The 18,506-nt window shown below is 42.3% G+C and overlaps 1 protein-coding gene across 5 annotated transcripts in view; it reads left to right on the plus strand.

Moving 5' to 3' along the window:
- The window catches only part of IMMP2L (inner mitochondrial membrane peptidase subunit 2), a 923,412-nt gene continuing 905,306 nt past the window's right edge, over positions 401–18,506 (plus strand). For 4 of the 5 annotated variants that reach the window (XM_021079089.1, XM_021079086.1, XM_021079088.1 and 1 more), the window contains exons 1-2: positions 401–482; positions 976–1,048. The gene's annotated coding sequence lies outside the window, so the exon portion shown is untranslated. Of the gene's footprint in view, positions 483–975; positions 1,049–5,004; positions 5,114–18,506 lie in introns of all 5 variants that reach the window. The other variant, XM_021079087.1, reaches the window with a different exon arrangement.

Raw genomic sequence — 18,506 nt, forward strand, 5'->3', positions numbered from 1 at the left:
TGTTCTGGATTACTCCCTTTGGCGTATCTAGAAGCAGCAAAACAATAGTTTTCCTGTGCCCACTTCAGCAGAAAAAACGCAGTAAGGAGGAGTCGACAGGGAGAGCCTAATATGGCAGTTTGCCACTGTGGCCTTGCACCCAAAGCAACTGCTGGGGTCTCAGTTTCCCCATCTGTAAGACAAGGGAGGGGGTAAAGACACAGTTTCACAGGTTTTTCAACTCTTGTTTCTCTTTCTGCCCTCAGTATGGTGCAGAGCTTGGAGCAAGTGCTCAATAGTGACTTGCTGTTAGTGTTATTTTGATCCGTTGTCGATCCACGCCGGGTTTTGGGCTTAACCCGCGCAGGCGCCCGGGAAGGCCGCTTAACCGCCCTGGGCGGAGCTTCGCCCGGCTCCCGCGCACAGGGGGCGGGGGCGGAGCTTGCCGCCGGCGGAGGGCGGGGCCTGCGCGGGGACTTCCCTTGGGCTGAGCTGCGCAGCGGGTGCGGAGGGTGGGGGGCTCCAGGACGGGTGGGAGGCTCTGAGGTTGGCGGGGGTGGGCCGGCGCGCCACCCCGGCTGACACCTGGTGGTCCCTAGAGCTTGGGACCCTTCCCCGGGAGCTGGTCCCAGAGGGGGCGGGCGTTGCTGGGAGGCGGAGGGCTGCTTGGCCGCAGGTCCTGCGGTGTTCGCGAGCATGAGTGCGTGCGCGTGTTTCTCTGAGGTCGGGCGCTGCGGCCGACTCTGCCCCCTCCTCCCGCTAACTCGGGTCGGCAGCGGGAGCCTAGAGAAGGCAACGTGGAGCCCAGAGCCGAGGCGCCCTTAGATCGCGCTCTCTGTCCCCAGCAAAGGGGACAACTCTGGCCCAAGTCCTGGCCTAGAGGGAGCGCTGTGGATACGCGCTGCCTTCTGCCTGGAAGTGTTGGGCAGGTGGTGGGAGTTCCTGAATGTCAGGGTTTTAAAACACGTGTTTGTCTCTGTCATTTTTACTTTTTAGGGTTTTGGCCAAATTGGGCGAGGGCACAAAATAACCACTTACCCCTTCTCACCGAGGAAGAACGGGAGAAAGGGTAAGTAAAGAATGGTCAAGGGTGGAAGAAGCTAGCACTTAATTCTGAGAGCGCTAGGGAGAGGAGGACGAGGTCCAGAACTGCCCTAGGGGGATCTTGGGAGCAAGTTTTATCATGTTATTGGGAAACTTTAGCCCACCTTCACGGGTCACAGGCTCCAAGCCCAAGAGTTGTTTCGGGTTTCCAGAGCCCTGGAGTTGGCTGGGAGTTTGACAGCTGGTATAGATCCCTTTTAGCCACTTGACCTGGCAGAAAACTCTCATTACCCTTCCCTTTTCTGGAATGTTGTTTGTCTCAGGCCCCTATGTCTGAGCTAACCTCCACCAGTCTCTGAGACTGTAGTGTTTAGGAGTCTTGGCTCCCTCTCTTCCCTCCCAAAGATCTGTCGTTCTTTCATTCTTTCTGCCTGCTCTCTGGGCATGTGGAAATTTCGGGGCCTGGGGTCAGACCTGTGCCATAGCAGTGACCTGAACCGCTGCAGTGATAATGCCAGATCCTTAACCCATTGCCCCACAAGGGAACTCCCTCAAAGATCTTTCATATTTGGGAAGGGGACTCCTGTAAAAATCCTAGTGGCTGGGGTGTAGGCCTGAAGCTGCAGCTCCAGAGTGGACCCCTAGCCCTGGAACATATGGAAGTTCCATGCCATGGGCGTGGTGGAAAAAAGAAAAAGAAAAGAAAAAAACCCTTTAGGATTCCAAAGTATAAAGTTAATAGTGCCATCACAACTGTTGAAGTTCTTTTGGGATCTTCTCCCAAGCTTACAGAGGAAGGTATTTTGTGAGGGAGAAATGACAGACTAGGCCTTTTTCTCTTGACTTTCACTTGATACCCACCCCTCACCAGCATTCTGTTCACTTCTGAAAAGCTGCCAAATAGCATAGTGAATTCTTTGAAGGTTTGCTGGGATTTTCAGTGCGGGCTCTTTTAATGGTTCTCCTCTGGGACATTTCCATCACTTCTCCAATCCATCACTCCTTCCTGACATGAAACACAGCCACTTTCAGAAGTTTGGGAACACCTTATGCATCCTCTCTCATATAAAAAAATGTTTAAAGTTAGTTAAAATTCAGGTTAGCCACAAGTGAGAATGTTGTAAAGCACATTCTTGGGTACTTACACAGGAAAACTAGACTTGCCCTCCATGGCATCTTGACATTGGATGCATGTGTCCTGAACCTGCCTTCTCATTTGTTTGTGCAGATGACCACATACTTTATTTTCTGAAAAAAAAGAAAAAAGGGAAGTTGTTTTTTGGTGGTAGGTTCATTTATGGACACACTAGATATTTGTCTTTTTTAAATTTTTTATTTTCTTTTTTAATCAAAGTGCAGAAAATAGTTGTTTTTTGGTGGTAGCTTCATTTATGGACACACTAGATATTTGTCTTTTTAAAATTTTTTATTTTCTTTTTTAACCAAAGTGCTGAGCACTTTTGATGCAAGTAGGATGGTAGAGTGAGGAGACTGTTGGAGATGGCTGTTGAGGGGCAGGCCCTTTATCAGTTTTCTTTGGATTTTCTGAATCGCTAGGTGTTAATGAACAAGACCTTCCCTGTCCTCCTGTAGTGGTTGTAGTGATGAGGGAGAACAGTGTTATTTTCTTGCCTTTCTGATATTTTCAGATAAAAACTTGCAAGGATGACTGACCAAGGTGATTTGTGCCCTGTAGTAAAAGTATTATGGTCATTTTCCTGTGTAATAAGTGTATTGAACCAGCATAGTAATTAGATGAAGATAATTTTTTGAAATGTTCCACCAAAACGACCTAAGATTAGAAAGCACAATGTTGGAGTTCCCGTCGTGGCGCAGTGGGAACAATCCGACTAGGAACCATGAGGTTGAGGGTTTGGTCCCGGCCTAAACCACAGCCACAGCAACACCAGATCCGAGCCACATCTGCGACTTACACCACAGCTCATGGCAACACCAGATCCTTAATCCACTGAGCAAGGCCAGGGATCGAACCTGTGTCCTCATGGATGCTAGTCAGATTTGTTTCTGCTGAGCCATGACAGGAATTCCTGCTCCTTAACTTCTTATCTATCAAAACAGAACAATGAGTATATTAAAAAATGTGCAGAAGGCAGTGCCTGGTGCACAGAAACTAAAATTGAATTCCCTCTCTGTTTCTCTATCTGGTCTCCTGCTTTCTCTTGATCTTCCTTGTGATTGTGGGAAGCAATCTAGTGCTTAATTTCCTAAAGGTGTTAAGCCTCCTGGGTATTTGCATTTTCACCTGTTCTATCTGATGCTAGAATTTCTGGGACAGGGACTGACACCCAAGTTCCCCTATCAGATCACTTCACAACCCTTTGGGGAGAATGTCAGCTTGAAAGATGAAGGGGCAGGGTTTCTATGATGTTGCTGAAAAAACTCTGACACTGTTCCCAAAGTGAGAGAGAAACACTACCACATTTAGCTGAGTGCTTAAAGTTAGAATTTCTATTTCAGAAATGCCTTTGGTTTATAAGAATTACCGTAACAAGGCCGATGCTTTGTGTCCAAACTGTCATGATTTGGCCAAGTTGTGGGTTTAATATACAGCTAAGCTGTGTATTTAGTGTAGCTAATACTGCTCTGGAAGCCAAGAAGACAAGTCCACAGACGTCTCATTTCACCCCAGACATCTGATTTCACTTTGCTAAGGACTACGTTTTGTCTATAGATTATAGGCATATCGGCTGTACTGCTGTCGTTGTGGCATTTCTGTCACACACCCTGATCTGTAGGGTTTAGTATGATGTTTTATTCAAATGACAGCACCCTGCAAATGAGCACCTGGTCAGAGAAGCACATTTCCCACAGGTGTCTCCTAGTGTCAATGTTCGTACAAGTAAACAAGGCGAAATTGTCTCTAGCCTTGGTGATTTTTTGTGGAAGAAAAATATTCTTAAGGAGAAGTCTCACTTAACCTCTTGTATGCTCTAAATAAATTTTCAAGACCACTTTTGTTTGTCATGTTTGAACAATGGACTTACAGAGAAAAAAACAACAAAGTGCATTTAGATTTCCAGGCCAGGATCCCAGAGCTTTGTTCACTCATTGTGTGCCGTTATATATCAGCAGTACTGTAGACTCTAACCAGCACTCATGATGGTGTTTTGGGGACTAGCGTTTTCTGGGTTCCAACCTAGAATGGCTGGACCACATTCCCCCTCCGTCTGGAGGTGGTCATTCCTGGCTTCTTGGGCTGGTGCTGTCATTGCCTCGTTGTGTGACCTTGGACACATATTCCTCATCTGTAAAATGGGATTACTGTGAGATTTAGTGAGTTTTTTTTTTTCATTTGTTTAAATTTAGTTTTATTGGTGTATAGTTGACTTACAATATTGTATTCGTTTCAAATGTACAGCAAAGTGAATCAGTCATACGTATGTATAATCCATGCTTTTCCCATATAGATTATTCCAAACTATTGAGTAGATTTTCCTGTGCTGTACAGTAGGTCTTCATTGAGCATCTCTTTTATACAATAGTGCGTGTATGTTATTGTCACCCTCTCAATTCTTTCCTCCCACCAACGGTTTCACCTATGGTCACCATAAGACTGTTTTTGAAATCTATGTTTGTGTTTCATAAATTCTTTTGTATCTTTTTTTTATTAGATCCCACATATAAGTGATATCATATGATGTTTGCCTTTCTCTGTCTGACTTCACACAGTATGATGATCTGTAGGTCCATCCATGTTGCTGCAAATGGTATTTCGTTCTTTTTATGGCTGAATAATATTCCATTGTATATATGTACCACATTTTCTTTATCCATTCCTCTGTTGATGGACATTTAGCTTACTTCCATGTCTTGGCTACTGTAAATAGTTCTGCAGTGAACATGGGGATGCATGTATCTTTTCGAATTATGGTTTTCTCCAGGTGAGTGTTCTTAGAGTAGTGCAGTATCTGGTACAGAATAGATCCTCAGTAAAGAGCAGTTTCATTTTCCTTCCTCTAGGTCCTGGCCACAAGGACGGACTCCTCCTCTCTATTACACCCCAGACTTGTGGCTTCAACTGAAGGGCGTTACCCCTGGAAGCTGGGGTTTGTGGTGGGACGGGGGAAGGGTAAGAGAATAATGACAAAGGAGAGGCACGGTGAACTGAGAGAGGAAGGTGCCGGTCTTTTGCTCAGTCCATGGACTTGGGTTGATGAATTACTTGAACCAGAGGAAAAAACCACCTTTAGTTCTGACCTGTTAATCTTTGGTCGGCTGCTCCATTGGAGACTCTTAGCTCCTAGTTGCCTGCTTAATCCGATGACAACTTTATCACCTTCATACTACCTGAATGACTGTATATTTATATATTTTTATTTTTTTATTTTATTTTTTTTTTTGTCTCTTTGCCTTTTCTAGGGCCTCTCCCGTGGCATATGGAGGTTCCCAGGCTAGGGGTCTAATCAGAGCTGTAGCCATGGCCTACACCAGAGCCACAGCAATGCGGGATCCGAGCTGTGTCTGTGACCTACACCACAACACCACAGTTTGCGGCAATGCTGGAGCCTCAACCCATTGAGCGAGGCCAGGGATCGAACCTGCAACCTCATGGTTCCTAGTCAGATTTGTTAACCACTGAGCCATGACGGGAACTCCTATTTATATTTTTTTAATGTGTGGGACTTAGTAATAGATATCTGTACTTCCTTAAGATCTAGAATTCTTTTTTCTGTACTTCAAGTGCAGTTGATCTTGTCCTTTTGTTAGCCTATAGTTCTTTCATTAATTCCTTTTTTTCCTATATGCTATGTGCATTGAATTAGTGCTGAGGATGTAAAGATGAAAAGTCATTTTCCCTGACCAAGGAGCTTATGGTCCAGAAGGGCAACATCTTGATCAACAGTTCTAATATTGTGTGCTGTTTGCTGTAATGGAGACATGTACACAATGCAAAGGAAGCCTAGGCAGAAGCTCTTGATCCCTGATGGAAATGCCAGGCAAAGGCTTTAGCGGTGGTTGTGTTTGAGCTGAGCCTTTTTTTTTTTTTTTTTCCATTTCTTGGGGTGCTCCCACGGCACATGGAGGTTCCCAGGCTAGGGATTGAATAGGAGCTGTCGCCGCCGACCTACACCATAGCCACAGCAACGTGGGATCCGAGCCGCGTCTGCAGCCTACACCTCATGTTTGAGCTGAGTCTTGAAAGCTGAGTAGGAGTGGCCCGGATGATAAGCAGTGCAGAGAATTTCCAGGTGGAGCTAATAGTGGGAGTAGTTTGGTATTAGGAGAGTGTAGTGTATTCTGGGAGCTTCTGTAGGTCATTATACTAGAGTGTGAAGGGCAAAGTTGAGAGTGAAAGGAGATGAAAGTGGAAAGCTAATTTAGGGTGTGTTTCCTGTCCCGTAAGTTGTCGTGAGCCACGGAAGAATTGTGAGTGACATGACAGATCACTGTGCTGGTAGATTGGGATGGAGGGGGTGGGGGTGCGGGGATCTGCCGAGACTGGGGCCAGAGCAGGCTGTGCAGTTCCTGTGGATCAAAGGAGGCTGAGAGCACAGACAGATGCAAGTAGTGGGGATGCTCAGAAGTGAGAATGTTTGGGAAAATACTTAGGAGGAGGGAGAAGTGGCTGGTTTTTGGTGACTGTTTGTAAAAGGAAGGGGAGCGTGAGGCCACTGCAATGACTACCAGGTTTCTGGGTAGTGAGAGGGAAAAGAGAAGAGGAGGCAGTTGCGAGGGGGAAGGTTTGCACGCATTGCGTTTAACGAGCTTGTGGTGGGTTGAAGGCATCTAGGCGGCAACTGGATATAAAGATCCTGGAGCATCGCAAGAGCTGTGGAGGCTGGAGATAAAGATTTTTGAGTGCTTGTCATATGGAGCGTTGAAGGCATAGGTAAAAAGAGAAGTGCTCAGGGGAACTGCAGAGAAAGAGAAAAGCATGGAAAGTAAGTCTTAGAGCAGACTGAAATTTTAGGGACAAACCAAGCAAAAGAAAGATGTAAAGATACTGAAAGAGAGTGGCCAGAGAGACTGGGAGAAGAGAGAAAACAAAACTTTTCAAGCCCGTGGCAGAGTTTCACAAAGCAGAACCCAGTTAAACTTTAAAGTTGGGAGTCAGTCATTAAGTGTGATGAAGATTGAAAGTGCCTCTTAGAAGTCACTGGTTGGAGTGGGGGGCCAGGTGCTAAACTAAAACTCCACAGCTGATCTTACCTTTGAGTCTCATTTTATCTTGTTCATGCTCCTCTTCCCTGGCTTAGGGGCCCCTGCTGTCTTGCTCTCACCACATCCAGCCTTTTGCATACATTATTCTCTAACCTAATCCAGCTGTGGGGGGAAAATCTCCTTTCTTTTATTAAAAGTGGAAAAATTTCAAGAGAATGTCTACTAGGAGGCCACGAGGGAAATAACCATACCAAACATAAAGATAAGACATACAAAAATCATACAGTTCAGCAAACACTGTTTTCATATCTGCTATCTTCAAGGCCCTGGATATAGAAGATGGCAAGAATGAATAAGATAGGGACCCTACCATTAAAGAGCCCTCAGGCCAGTAAGAGAAATGGATGTGGAAGTAAATGCTTTGTGCAATACGTGCTGTTTAGAGGTAGAGTTCAGTGTAAGATGGATGCAAAAAAAAAAAAAATGGGCTTCTTTACCTTCTGTGATCTGGAAGCCTTTACAGAGGAGGCGATGCTTGAGTTAAAGCTCGTCGCAGAGTTCAGACGGGGGGTGGAGAGGTTCAGGGAGTGGGAGCAGGCAATCAGGGGAATAAAATTTTCCTTGGTGGTCCCACGATAGCAGCAAAATGGGTTTAAGTTTCCCATCTCTTCCTCCTTCTTGTTCTGCTTCATTTATCGCAAGGTATCTTTGTCTTCGGGGATAAGGATGTTTTAACTTATGTATAAAGATATGCACAATTTCTCCCTCTATGGCATACACTTTTTGTGAATTTATAAACCGCTGGTTTGGGAGTTCCCATTGCGGCTCAGCGGTTAACAAATCTGACTGGCATCTGCGAGAACTCGGGTTCGATCCCTGGCCTCGCTCAGTGGGTTAAGGACCTGGTGTGTCTGTGAGCTGTGGTGTAGGTCACTGGTGCACCTCTGATCCCGCATTGCTGTGCTTGTGGCTAAGTTGGCAGCTACAGCTCTGATTTGACCCTTAGCTTGGAACCTCCGTATGCCACGGATGCAGCGTGAAAAGGACCTAAATAAAGAAATAAATAGGGAGTTCCCGTCGTGGCGCAGTGGTTAACGAATTCGACTAGGAACCATGAGGTTGCGGGTTCGGTCCCTGCCCTTGCTCAGTGGGTTAACGATCCGGCGTTGCTGTGAGCTGTGGTGTAGGTTGCAGATGCGGCTCGGATTCAGCGTTGCTGTGGCTCTGGCGTAGGCTGGTGGCTACAGCTCCGATTCAACCCCTAGCCTGGGAACATCCATCTGCCGTGGGAGCGGCCCAAGAAATAGCAAAAAAAAAAGACAAAAAATAAATAAATAAATAAACAAACCACTGGTTTATAATATAATAGATGGCTAAAACAGATCAAAGCAATTAAATCAGAATTTCTGGAGGCTGATACCCAGGTACTGGTAATTGTCAAATTGCCCTATAGGCATTCAGGTAGAGAACTACTGGCTAAAACATGGACAGAAGAAAAGTATGGGATTTGGAGCTAAAAAATTATACGTCGATTTCTTGCAATTCCTTTTAATAACTGGGTGTCCCTGGTTGAGTTACTTAGGCTCTCCTTAGCCCCATCATGCTTTGGAGAATGGGGATGATCAGAAACCTGTCCTACCTGTCTTGTGAGACGGTCAGAGGGGGTGATTGTGTGAGGGAGCCTTTCCTGCAGAGGTGGTTGTAATGGTGAAATGTTCTGTTGACCTTCTCCAGGAGCTGGTAGGCCAAGAGCCAGGCACCTCATCCTCCAGGATAGTAACCACTCTGTGGATTGGGATTCAAGATTTCACTGTCATGAGCATTTTGATGATACATTTCACTATACTTGTGTAATGTGGAAAGTTGAAGACTTAAAGCAAAAAGGCAAATCCTTCAAGAAACAATGAGCAGTTGCGCTAAAAACATTAATTTTGTTTAAAATTATACTCATGTTTATTGTGATTAAGTTTGTAAAGCATACAAATATGCGCAATGTCAATAATGTAATTATTTAGTATTAAAATCCTATCAATATGATAGGTTTTTGTTCTTAAAATCTGTATATTAAGAAAACAAATCTTCCAGGAGTTCCTGTCATGGCTCAGTGGTTAAAGAACCCGACCAATATCTATGTGGACCTGGGTTCGATCCCTGGCCTTGCTCAGTGGATTAAGGGTCTGGTGTTGCCATGAGCTGTGGTGTAGGTCGCAGACGCAGCTTGGATCCCGTGTGGCTGTGGTTGCGGTGTAGGCCGGAAGCCGCAGCTCTGATTCGACCCCTAGCCTGGGAACTTCCATATGCTTTGGGGTGTGGCCCTAAAAAGACCAAAAAAAAAAAAAAAAAAAAAAAAAGAAAAGAAAAAAAGAAAACAAATTTTCCAGAAGAGAGTAAAAACCCCAACAAGTACCATGGAGAGTCACAAATTCAATTATATTGTAGGTCCCATCGTGTCTGTTAAGTGAGCAGGAATATGTGCTCATCTTTGTACTGTGGAAAGCCTGGTGTATTAGTGCTGGCATGTTGTCGTAGAGGAATGATCATTCTTCTGATATTATAACTTGTTTTACTCGAGAAGTGGTGTTTAATGATGCAAAAACTGAATCTAAAGCTAGAGCCAGGATTCCAGAGGTGGTTTAAGTGCTCACTCCTTTATGACAGTAGGTAAATTTGCCTCTTTGAAGCCTGTGTGTAAAACAGGGCTGTGTTCTCTGTTGCTTTGTAAAACACAGCAAAAACATAGTGGCTGAAAACAGCTGTAATCCTTTATTATCTCATCGTTACTGTGGGTCTGCAGTTCACATGGTTCTGGCTCAGAGGTTCAACCGAGTGAGACTGTCATCAGATGCCAGGTGGAGGTACAGCTAGTCGAGGGCATGCCTGGGGCTAAAAGGGTCCCTTCACAGTGACCTCATCACGCGGCCGGCAAGTTGGTGTTGGCAAGCAGCTTTCCAAGGGGCTGTCCTGACTCTGTTCCTCAGAGTGAGATACAAGAGACTAAGCTCTCTCTGGTGTCACCCAGCACCATTACCCCAGTGCTTGGTACTTTGTTCGTGCTTCATGGGTATTTACTGAACTGAGTTGGATTGCTGGTGCAACTCCAGCTTCTATGCCTCCCCTGAAACATCAGATACAGAAGGGTTGTTTTTTTTTTTTTTTTTTTTTTTCCTTCCTTAGGTGGTGGTGGTGATCATGACTCCTGCCCAGAACCATTTGTAAGCCTGTCTTATGGGTCTCTGATTTGCCCCTGGAGTCCTCAGCCTCTCCCAAACGACTTAGGTATTTGGGTCTGCCAGTGCTGAGCCCGGCCTCCTGATTCATGAACAGAGCGAACCAGCAAAAAAACATGCACACATACCCCACAGTCTTTCTGCATGACTCTTGCAAAATCTCATTGAACTCTTGCTCACGTTGGTAACTCCTAGCATGTTTCTGATGTCTGAGATTAAGAATACCCAGAAGATAAAAGTGTCCATCTTTCTTTCCTATAATAAATCAATTTTATCCAAAAGTGTATTCTGAGAGCTAGGTCTTTGTAATGGCACTTTGACACACACACTTTTACATGTCTTTCTGTTGAAAAATGTTTATAGCATTTATGGTCAATTTTTGAGAAATCATCTTGCTCGTGGCTGGAGGACACACTGTAAACACATCATCAGGGTCTAGTTTTGGAATCATGTTCAGCAGAGACATTTTTTTAAAGATGGGAAATGCTTGTAATACCGTGTTTTGTATTTTAGGGTCATTTCATTTCATTTGTTTTTTGCATTATGTAGACCGGTAAGTTCAGAGCATCTCAGGATTGTTTTCTCCTTTCTGTGTTCTCTCGAGTATTTTCGTATAGATTCCCCTCTTTAGGAATTCTTTATCTTCTTAGCCCCTTCCTGCCTTCTCCATCTGTTTTCTGTGCCTAATTTTCTCCTTGTCTTTGGACTCAGTCTACCAGTATCATGTTAGAGGGTGAGCAGGCTACAAGGGGCAGAGCAGGTGCTGGGAGGAGCAGTGTGCATGCAAAGCAAAGTGTCTGCCAAGGTTAGGGTTGATGGCCAAGGGTGCTTTTGCTAAATGGGTAAAAGTAGATGGATAAAGCAGCAATTGAAAAGACTGTAGAGTTGCCGCAGATAATTTACCTTACATTTTTAACATAGACTTTATTTTTTAGAGGGGTTTTAGGTTTACAGAAACATTGAGTGGAAGGGACAGAGATTTCTCATATACCCCCTATCCCTACACATGCAGAATTTCTCCCATTATCCACATCACTTTCCAGAATGTACAGTTATTGATAGGCCTGCATTGACACATCATTTTTACCTAATGTTCATAGTTTACGTTAGGGTTCACTCTTGGTGTTGTACATTCTGTGGGTTTGGACAAATGTATGATGTCGTGCTTGATTCACCATTAGAGTGTCATTTAGAGTAGTTTCTCTGTCCTAGAAATCCACTGTGTTCCACCCGTTTATTCCTCTTCCCTAACCCCTGGCAACCATAGATCTTTCTACTGTCTCCATAGTTTTGCCTTTTCCAGAATAGTATATACTTGGAATCTGTCTATCTATATGTAGAATGTAGCCATTTTGCCCACATTTTTACTTTGCCTGGTGTAACAGATTATTTACAAAGCATTTTGGTATTTTTTCCAACAGTTTGTTTAGTGGTTACTTTAAGAAGACTTCTATTAGTGTTAGATTAAAATACTAAATAACTATTATTTGGTTTGTTAAATAATAATGATTTAGTATCATTATCTAAGAGTAGTTTGAAGCACTTTATAAACTAATTAGCTTGTGTTTTTTGTGAGTCTCACTTTTTCTTACGGGTAAGAGAGGTACTATAGGAGTTCCCACTGAGACAGTGAGTTAAGTATCTGGTGTTGCTGCAGCTGTGGCATAGGTCGAACCTGCAGTTGGATTCCATCCCTGGCCAGATATGGCCAAAAGGAAAAAAAAGAAGAAGAAGTACTGCAGTCAGAACAAATGGGTTATGATAACACATTAAAAGAGTAATAGTTTACAGCATGTCTGGTGTATATGAGCACATGATGCTAATACTCTAAACAGCTTATTAAAAATTTTTTTTGAAATTAAGAGAGGCATTAAATATAAATTTCTAGACATTAAATTGGTAATATTAGTAAAAAGAATTTGGATGGGGTTATGAAGATTTATTCAAGTGCCAGCTCTGCTGTCAGCCATGTGAAGAACAGGCACTTTTGGTCTCTGAATTCCAGTTTTCTTTTGGGGAAATGGAGATAACACGTACTTCATCAGATAATTTGTGGACTGTGCGAGCTATTTCTAAGAATCCTATGTAAATTTTAATTCATAAAGAAATGTGAGAAGTTATTTGGTTAAGAATCCTATGTAAATTTTATTTCATAAAGAAATGTGAGGAATTATTTGGTTAATGAGGAATTATTTGGTTAATTACTGTCTCCAATTTAAACATTTATTATATTTTTTTAATTTTGTAGAAAAGTAATCAAGGAGAATAATGATGGGGCTGTCCTGCTGAAAAGATGTTTATTTAGTTGTACCTGAGAAAAAACTGCATTTTTTTAAATCTGAGTTTGTCTTATTGATTAAGCCTGCTTGTATCTTCTTATGAAATGTATACACTTTGGGATATTCTGTTTGTGTGCTTGGCTCCTAATCATATTTAGTACCTAGTTGTCAGCTTGAAATGTTAGTCCTCCTTCCAAAAGCATGAATTATAGTGCCACATTCTGTATAGAGTCAGAGACACATTATTTCCTGTTCATGGTGGGAAAAGCCTGGATTCTAAAGCTCTAAGCCTCTGTGTGGTTGAAGCCACAAGGGCAGGGTAGAGTTTTGTATAAAGACTCTGGGAGGGAAAAATAAAAATAGTCCGCTGAAGTTGAAATCCTGAGGCAAGTGAAATGTTAAATACAATTTCGGTTTCAATCAAAATGTTCTTGTAGTTTAAAATACTTAGAGGTATGGTCAGTGACATACTAATGAATTAAAATTATAGGAAATTTTACACTTCTGAGTTTGAAAATGCTCAATAGTGCTTAATTAGTACAAGATAAAACTGTAATAGTCTTTTCCTGTCAGTACAACCGACATCCTTATTATATTGCAATCTCAACTTTTTGTGTCTCTACTAATTTACAGAGTTTTAAGAGAATTAATCTGACAATCGTATAGGATCAGTGCAAGGTAGAGGGAGTAATGAAAATTAGACCAATTGGGAAGCTGTAATTTGTTTGCGAGGTATTAAGGATTTTCACTATCATCATTGTGGGAATAGAAAGTAAGAGAAGCTCAGTAACCACTAAAGAAAAAAATGATAAACCTTGATTATCTGAAAGTTTTACATTGACAAAGGTAGAATTAAAAAAATATCAAAAAGTAAAGACACACTAGGAAGATTTGCAGTTCATATTGTAGGAAAGAGCTAATTTCATAAATGCATATAACACCCCACCAAATCAATTGGAAAAACCAGCAATCAAATAGAAAAAAATGGACAAAGATATGAAAGGATGTGAATAGATAGCTTATACAAGAGAAATGCAAAATAAAACTAAAGTGAGATACTCTTTTTTTAACCCATCAAATTGGTAAAGAAACAAATTTTGAGCACATGAGATATTATCGAGGGTTGGGGGAATAGGCAATGTTACTACTGCTAGTGGACATAGGAATTTTTCAGTTTTCATTGAGACCAATTTGGAAATAGTTATCAAAACTTAAAATGCACATGTTATTTGATTCTCCTGGTACAGTTAAACCCCCCATAGATCTTGTACGTGTGTGAAATAGTATATATTTTAAGGATATTCTTAGCAGCAATTGGAAACAAATACTCATCCTTAGGAGACTGATTAAATAAATTATGGTATATGTAGTGGAATATTTAATAGTTATTAAAAAGAATAAGGCAGATTATATATACTGAAATGGAACAATTATTAAGTCCAAAAGGCAAGGTCCAGAACAGAGGGTAAGAGTAGGTTACTATTTTGGAGGAGGCTAAATTGAGATACATATTTTCTTGCATATGCAGGAAATTATAAGAAAATGGAGGGAATTATAAGAAAATGGAAAATGCCTCTGGGGATTGAAATGGGAGGGAGTCTCATTTTCCACTGTATACGCTTGTTTGGATTTCCTGAATTTTGTATATGTTTTTGAAAAAGCCTAGAAGAGGAAGAAACATCTTCAACTCAAAGTATAGCTCTGTAGTGCTAATAGTCAACTCTGAAAAATTAGGGAATCGAAAAGTGAATTAAAAAATAACTCTAGGGGAGTCCTCCTTGTGGCTCAGTGGTTAACAAACCTGACTAGGATCCATGAGGATGGGGGTTCCATCCCTGGCCTTGCTCAGTGGGTTAAGGATCTGGAGTTGCTATGAGCTATGGTGTAGGTCGCAGATGAGGCTTGGATCCTGTGTTGCTGTGGCTGTGGTGTAGGCCGGCAGCCACAGCTCAGATTCGACCCCTAGCCTGGGAACCTCCATATACCACAGGTACGGCCTGAAAAAGACAAAAGACAAAAAACAAAACAAAACTCTGGTTCATATATCTGATAAGGGGTTAACATCCAGAGTACATAAAAATTCTCAAACACAACAACAAAGACAATTCAATTAAAAACTGAGCAAAAGACTCAAAGAAACATTTCTCTGAAGATATGCAAATGACTGATAAGCACATGCGAAACTCAAAATGACTAACCATTAGGGAAAGGCACCCTTAATACCATGACTATTATTACAAAAATAGAGAGTAGCAAGTGTTGGTGAGGATGTGGAGAAATTGAAAACCCTGTGCACCCTTAATGAAAATGTGAAATGCGGCAGCCACTTTAAAATAAAGTATGGCGGTTCCTCAAAAAATGAAAATAGTATTTTTGTATGATCCAGCAATTCCACTTCTGGGTATTCGCCCAAAAGAATTGAAAGCAAGGTCTCGAGATCTATGTCCACAGCAGCATTATTCATAGTAGCCGAGCGGTGGGAGCAATCCAGGTGTCCATGGGCGGATGACTGGAGAAACATAATGTGCTATATGCACACAGTGGGGTTTATTCAGGCCTGAAGAGGAAGGAAATTCTGACATATGCTTCAAGGTGGATGACCCTTCAGGACCTTTTGCTAACCCCAATTAGTCACGAGAAGACAAATACTGTATGATTACATCTCTGTGAGGTTCTTGGAATAGTCAACTTCAGAGAGACAGAAAGGAGAAAGATGGGTGCAGGGGCTGGGGATAGAGGGAAATGGGGGGACGTGTTTAGTGGGTATAGAGTTTCAGTTTTACAAGATGAAGCTTTCTGGAGACATCAATGTGAATAGACTTGTCACTACTGAACTGAACTCTATACTTAAAAATGAAAAAGAATCTATATATGTCTGTGTGACTGGGCCACTTTGCTGTACTGTAGAAAATTGACAGAACACTATAAATTAGCTATAATGGAAAAAAATAAAAATCATTAAAAAAAGAAAATTTCATTTGATTTGCATGATTAAGAAAATGGTGATGATTGTAAATTTTATACCATGCGTATTTTACCACAATTAAAAAAAAACCTAGTTCCTTTGGTGGTTCCTTTGGTGGTCTTTTTGACTAGTATCCACGAAGATGCGGGTTTGATCCCTGGCCTCGCTCAGTGGGTTAAGGATCTGGTGTTGCTGCAAGCTCTGGTATAGGTCGCACATGCAGGTCCGATACCAGGTTGCTGAGGCTGTGGTGTAGGCCAGCAGCTGCAGCTCCGATTAGACTTCTAGCCTGGGATGTGGTCCTAAAAAGACCAAAAAAAAAAAAAAAAAGAAAGAAATTAGGTAATATAATCCCCTCCCCCCCAAAAAAGATCCCCATGGTAAGAAAGATGGCTATGTAGATAAATAGCTGTGATTCTGAATATAATTGTGTCCAGAATGAGGTATAAACAAAGCTTTAGGGTAGCACAAGATGGGATGTCGATAACGGAGATTGCCTATGACTTTACACAATAGGAGGTGATATTTTGAGCTGGTATTAGAATGCAATATTTATGGGGTAGAGAGGGTAGAAAGAAAGTCTGGGCTGAAGGAGTATCACAGGTAAAGGCATATACAGGGAGAGGGACGATGAGAGGTACCATCATCAGAACAAAATGATGCTGGAAAAGAATCAAGACAGAGGAGTTCCCTAGTGGCCTAGCAGGTTAAAGATCTGTGTTGTTGGTGAGGTGGCATGGGTTCAGTCCTTGGCCTGTGAATTTCTGCATGCTGTGGGTGCAGCCAGAAAAAAAAAAAAAAAAAAAACAAAAGATTCTCAGTGTCTTTGAATGTTGGCGACAACCAGAGCCAGAGCAGTGACAACGTTGGATCCTTAACCCACTGAGTCACAAAGCAACACCTCGTTGTGAAAGCTTTTGAACTGAGTAATATCATAGTTTACATTTTAGAAAAGCATTATTTTTAGACAGGATATAGGGTTGTGTTAGAGGTACGCAGAATACTTAGGAGCCTGTTGAGATTCTGTGGGCTCCTTAAATGTGGCCATTTTGGAAGATTGTGCCTTTGCTTTACCGCAGTGGCCATGCTTCCCTCTCTAGTCAAACAAGTGGATGAATTCTGAGTATACCATTCAGGGTTGACTGGGAGATTAAGATGTGGTCAAGAGAGGTTTCAGAGAATTTGTAGGAAGCCTCTATGGGCAGAACTGACTAAACAGGCATCCAGAGATGCCTGTTTTCTTCTTCTTTTTTTTGCTAAGGGCCGCACCCGCGGCATATGGAGGTTCCCAGGCTAGGGGTCCAATGGGAGCTACAGCTGCCAGCCTACGCCAGAGCCACAGCAACATGCGAACCATGTCTGCGACCTACACCACAGCTCCCGGCAACACTGGATCTTTCACCCACTGAGCGAGGCCAGGGACCGAACCCGCAACCTCATGGTTCCTAGTCGGGTTCATTAACCGCTGAGCCACGATGGGATCTCCTCTGTTTTCTTCTTGATTTTCTTTTTTCTTTTTGTAGTGGGGCAGTTAAGTGTTTATTTAGAGAGAGAAGATAGGTAGAGAGAAAATATAGGCACAGGCAGGCTGGGTGGAGGGCGGGTGAAAGGGAGAGAGAAAGACAGAGGCACAGAGAGAAAAAGCAAGAGAGGAAGAGCTTGGTTTTCTCTTAATGCCATAAGGTATGTTGTTCCTTTGATCTGAGAGTAGGAGAGAGACAGAGAGAGACAGAGAGAATGAACACATGAGCCAGAGACTCAGTTCTGGGTGCAGACTTCTTTGTTCTTGGCGATGTATCTTATTCTGCCTCTCAGAATAAGAGAAGTAGGGTTTTGCCTTTTTCCTCCTTGGGTTTGCCTCACTCTTGTTTTGGGGTGTGAACTGCTCTCAGGGCTACTTTAATCCTGCTGTTTTGTTTCTCGCCAAATTGGTTTCGGCCTATTTCATTCTTAGAGTTACCAGTTACATTCCTTTCCCTGTACAAAGCCAGCATATATGATTTCACGTATGTCGAATGTACATTTTCCCTCTCCAGCCGCTTCTCTGTCATCTTGTTTTGCGTCTCTGTTGGAGGGTAGCTTGGGTCCTATTTGCCCTCCCCCCAGAGGTCATCTTCTTAAAGTTTTCCTCCCGCCAAGGGAGCAGGAAATGTTTAGAACCCAAAAAGCTAAAAACATTGTATTTCAAAGTTTTTCCCTAAATAAGGCAGTATACAATATCAATTTATGGGGGCTTATCAATAAACATCTAACTTAGTTGTTTTGTTGATGTTTCACTGTTTTTTCTCTCCATGCTGTAACCTTTTTCTTTGACTCTTTGCATTAGAGAAATATGAACTGACTTCCTAGAGTTGAGAGAAACTCCACGCATTTTTAAAGATAGAATTTGTCCTTTCAGTAGATATTAGATGGCTCAGTTTGTTTCCTTGAACTCTTTTTCTTCCCGATTCTCAGGTGTTCAAGGCAATGGGATACACATATCCACACACCATTTAGTAAAGGGGAATGGAGTGGATTCTGAATTCATCTTTTCTTGCTAATTTTTCTCTCCTGCTAGGAGAAGTGCAGGAGAGAAAAGTCTGAGAAAAAATATTTTCTGATCAGCTTCTATTGAAAATACTTAATCAAAGTAGTCAAAGGAAGAGAGAGATGCTTAAGGATTGCTACCTGATTATCCCATGAAAAAGTTATAAATCTATCTGAGGTGTGATTCTCTCTTGGGGAATGTTTACCATCCTATTAGCATTGATTTGCATATCTTTACTTTTAACAAATATGTGATTGGATCTGAAGATGGAAGACTACATTTGCTCTCATTCAAAATTTAATTTTATGGTAATATCATCTACCTAATTATTATCTTTGCTAAAAGTATCCATGACTGAGAAG

The sequence above is a fragment of the Sus scrofa genome, chromosome 18 (assembly GCF_000003025.6).
Source record: "Sus scrofa isolate TJ Tabasco breed Duroc chromosome 18, Sscrofa11.1, whole genome shotgun sequence".
NCBI lineage: Eukaryota > Metazoa > Chordata > Mammalia > Artiodactyla > Suidae > Sus > Sus scrofa.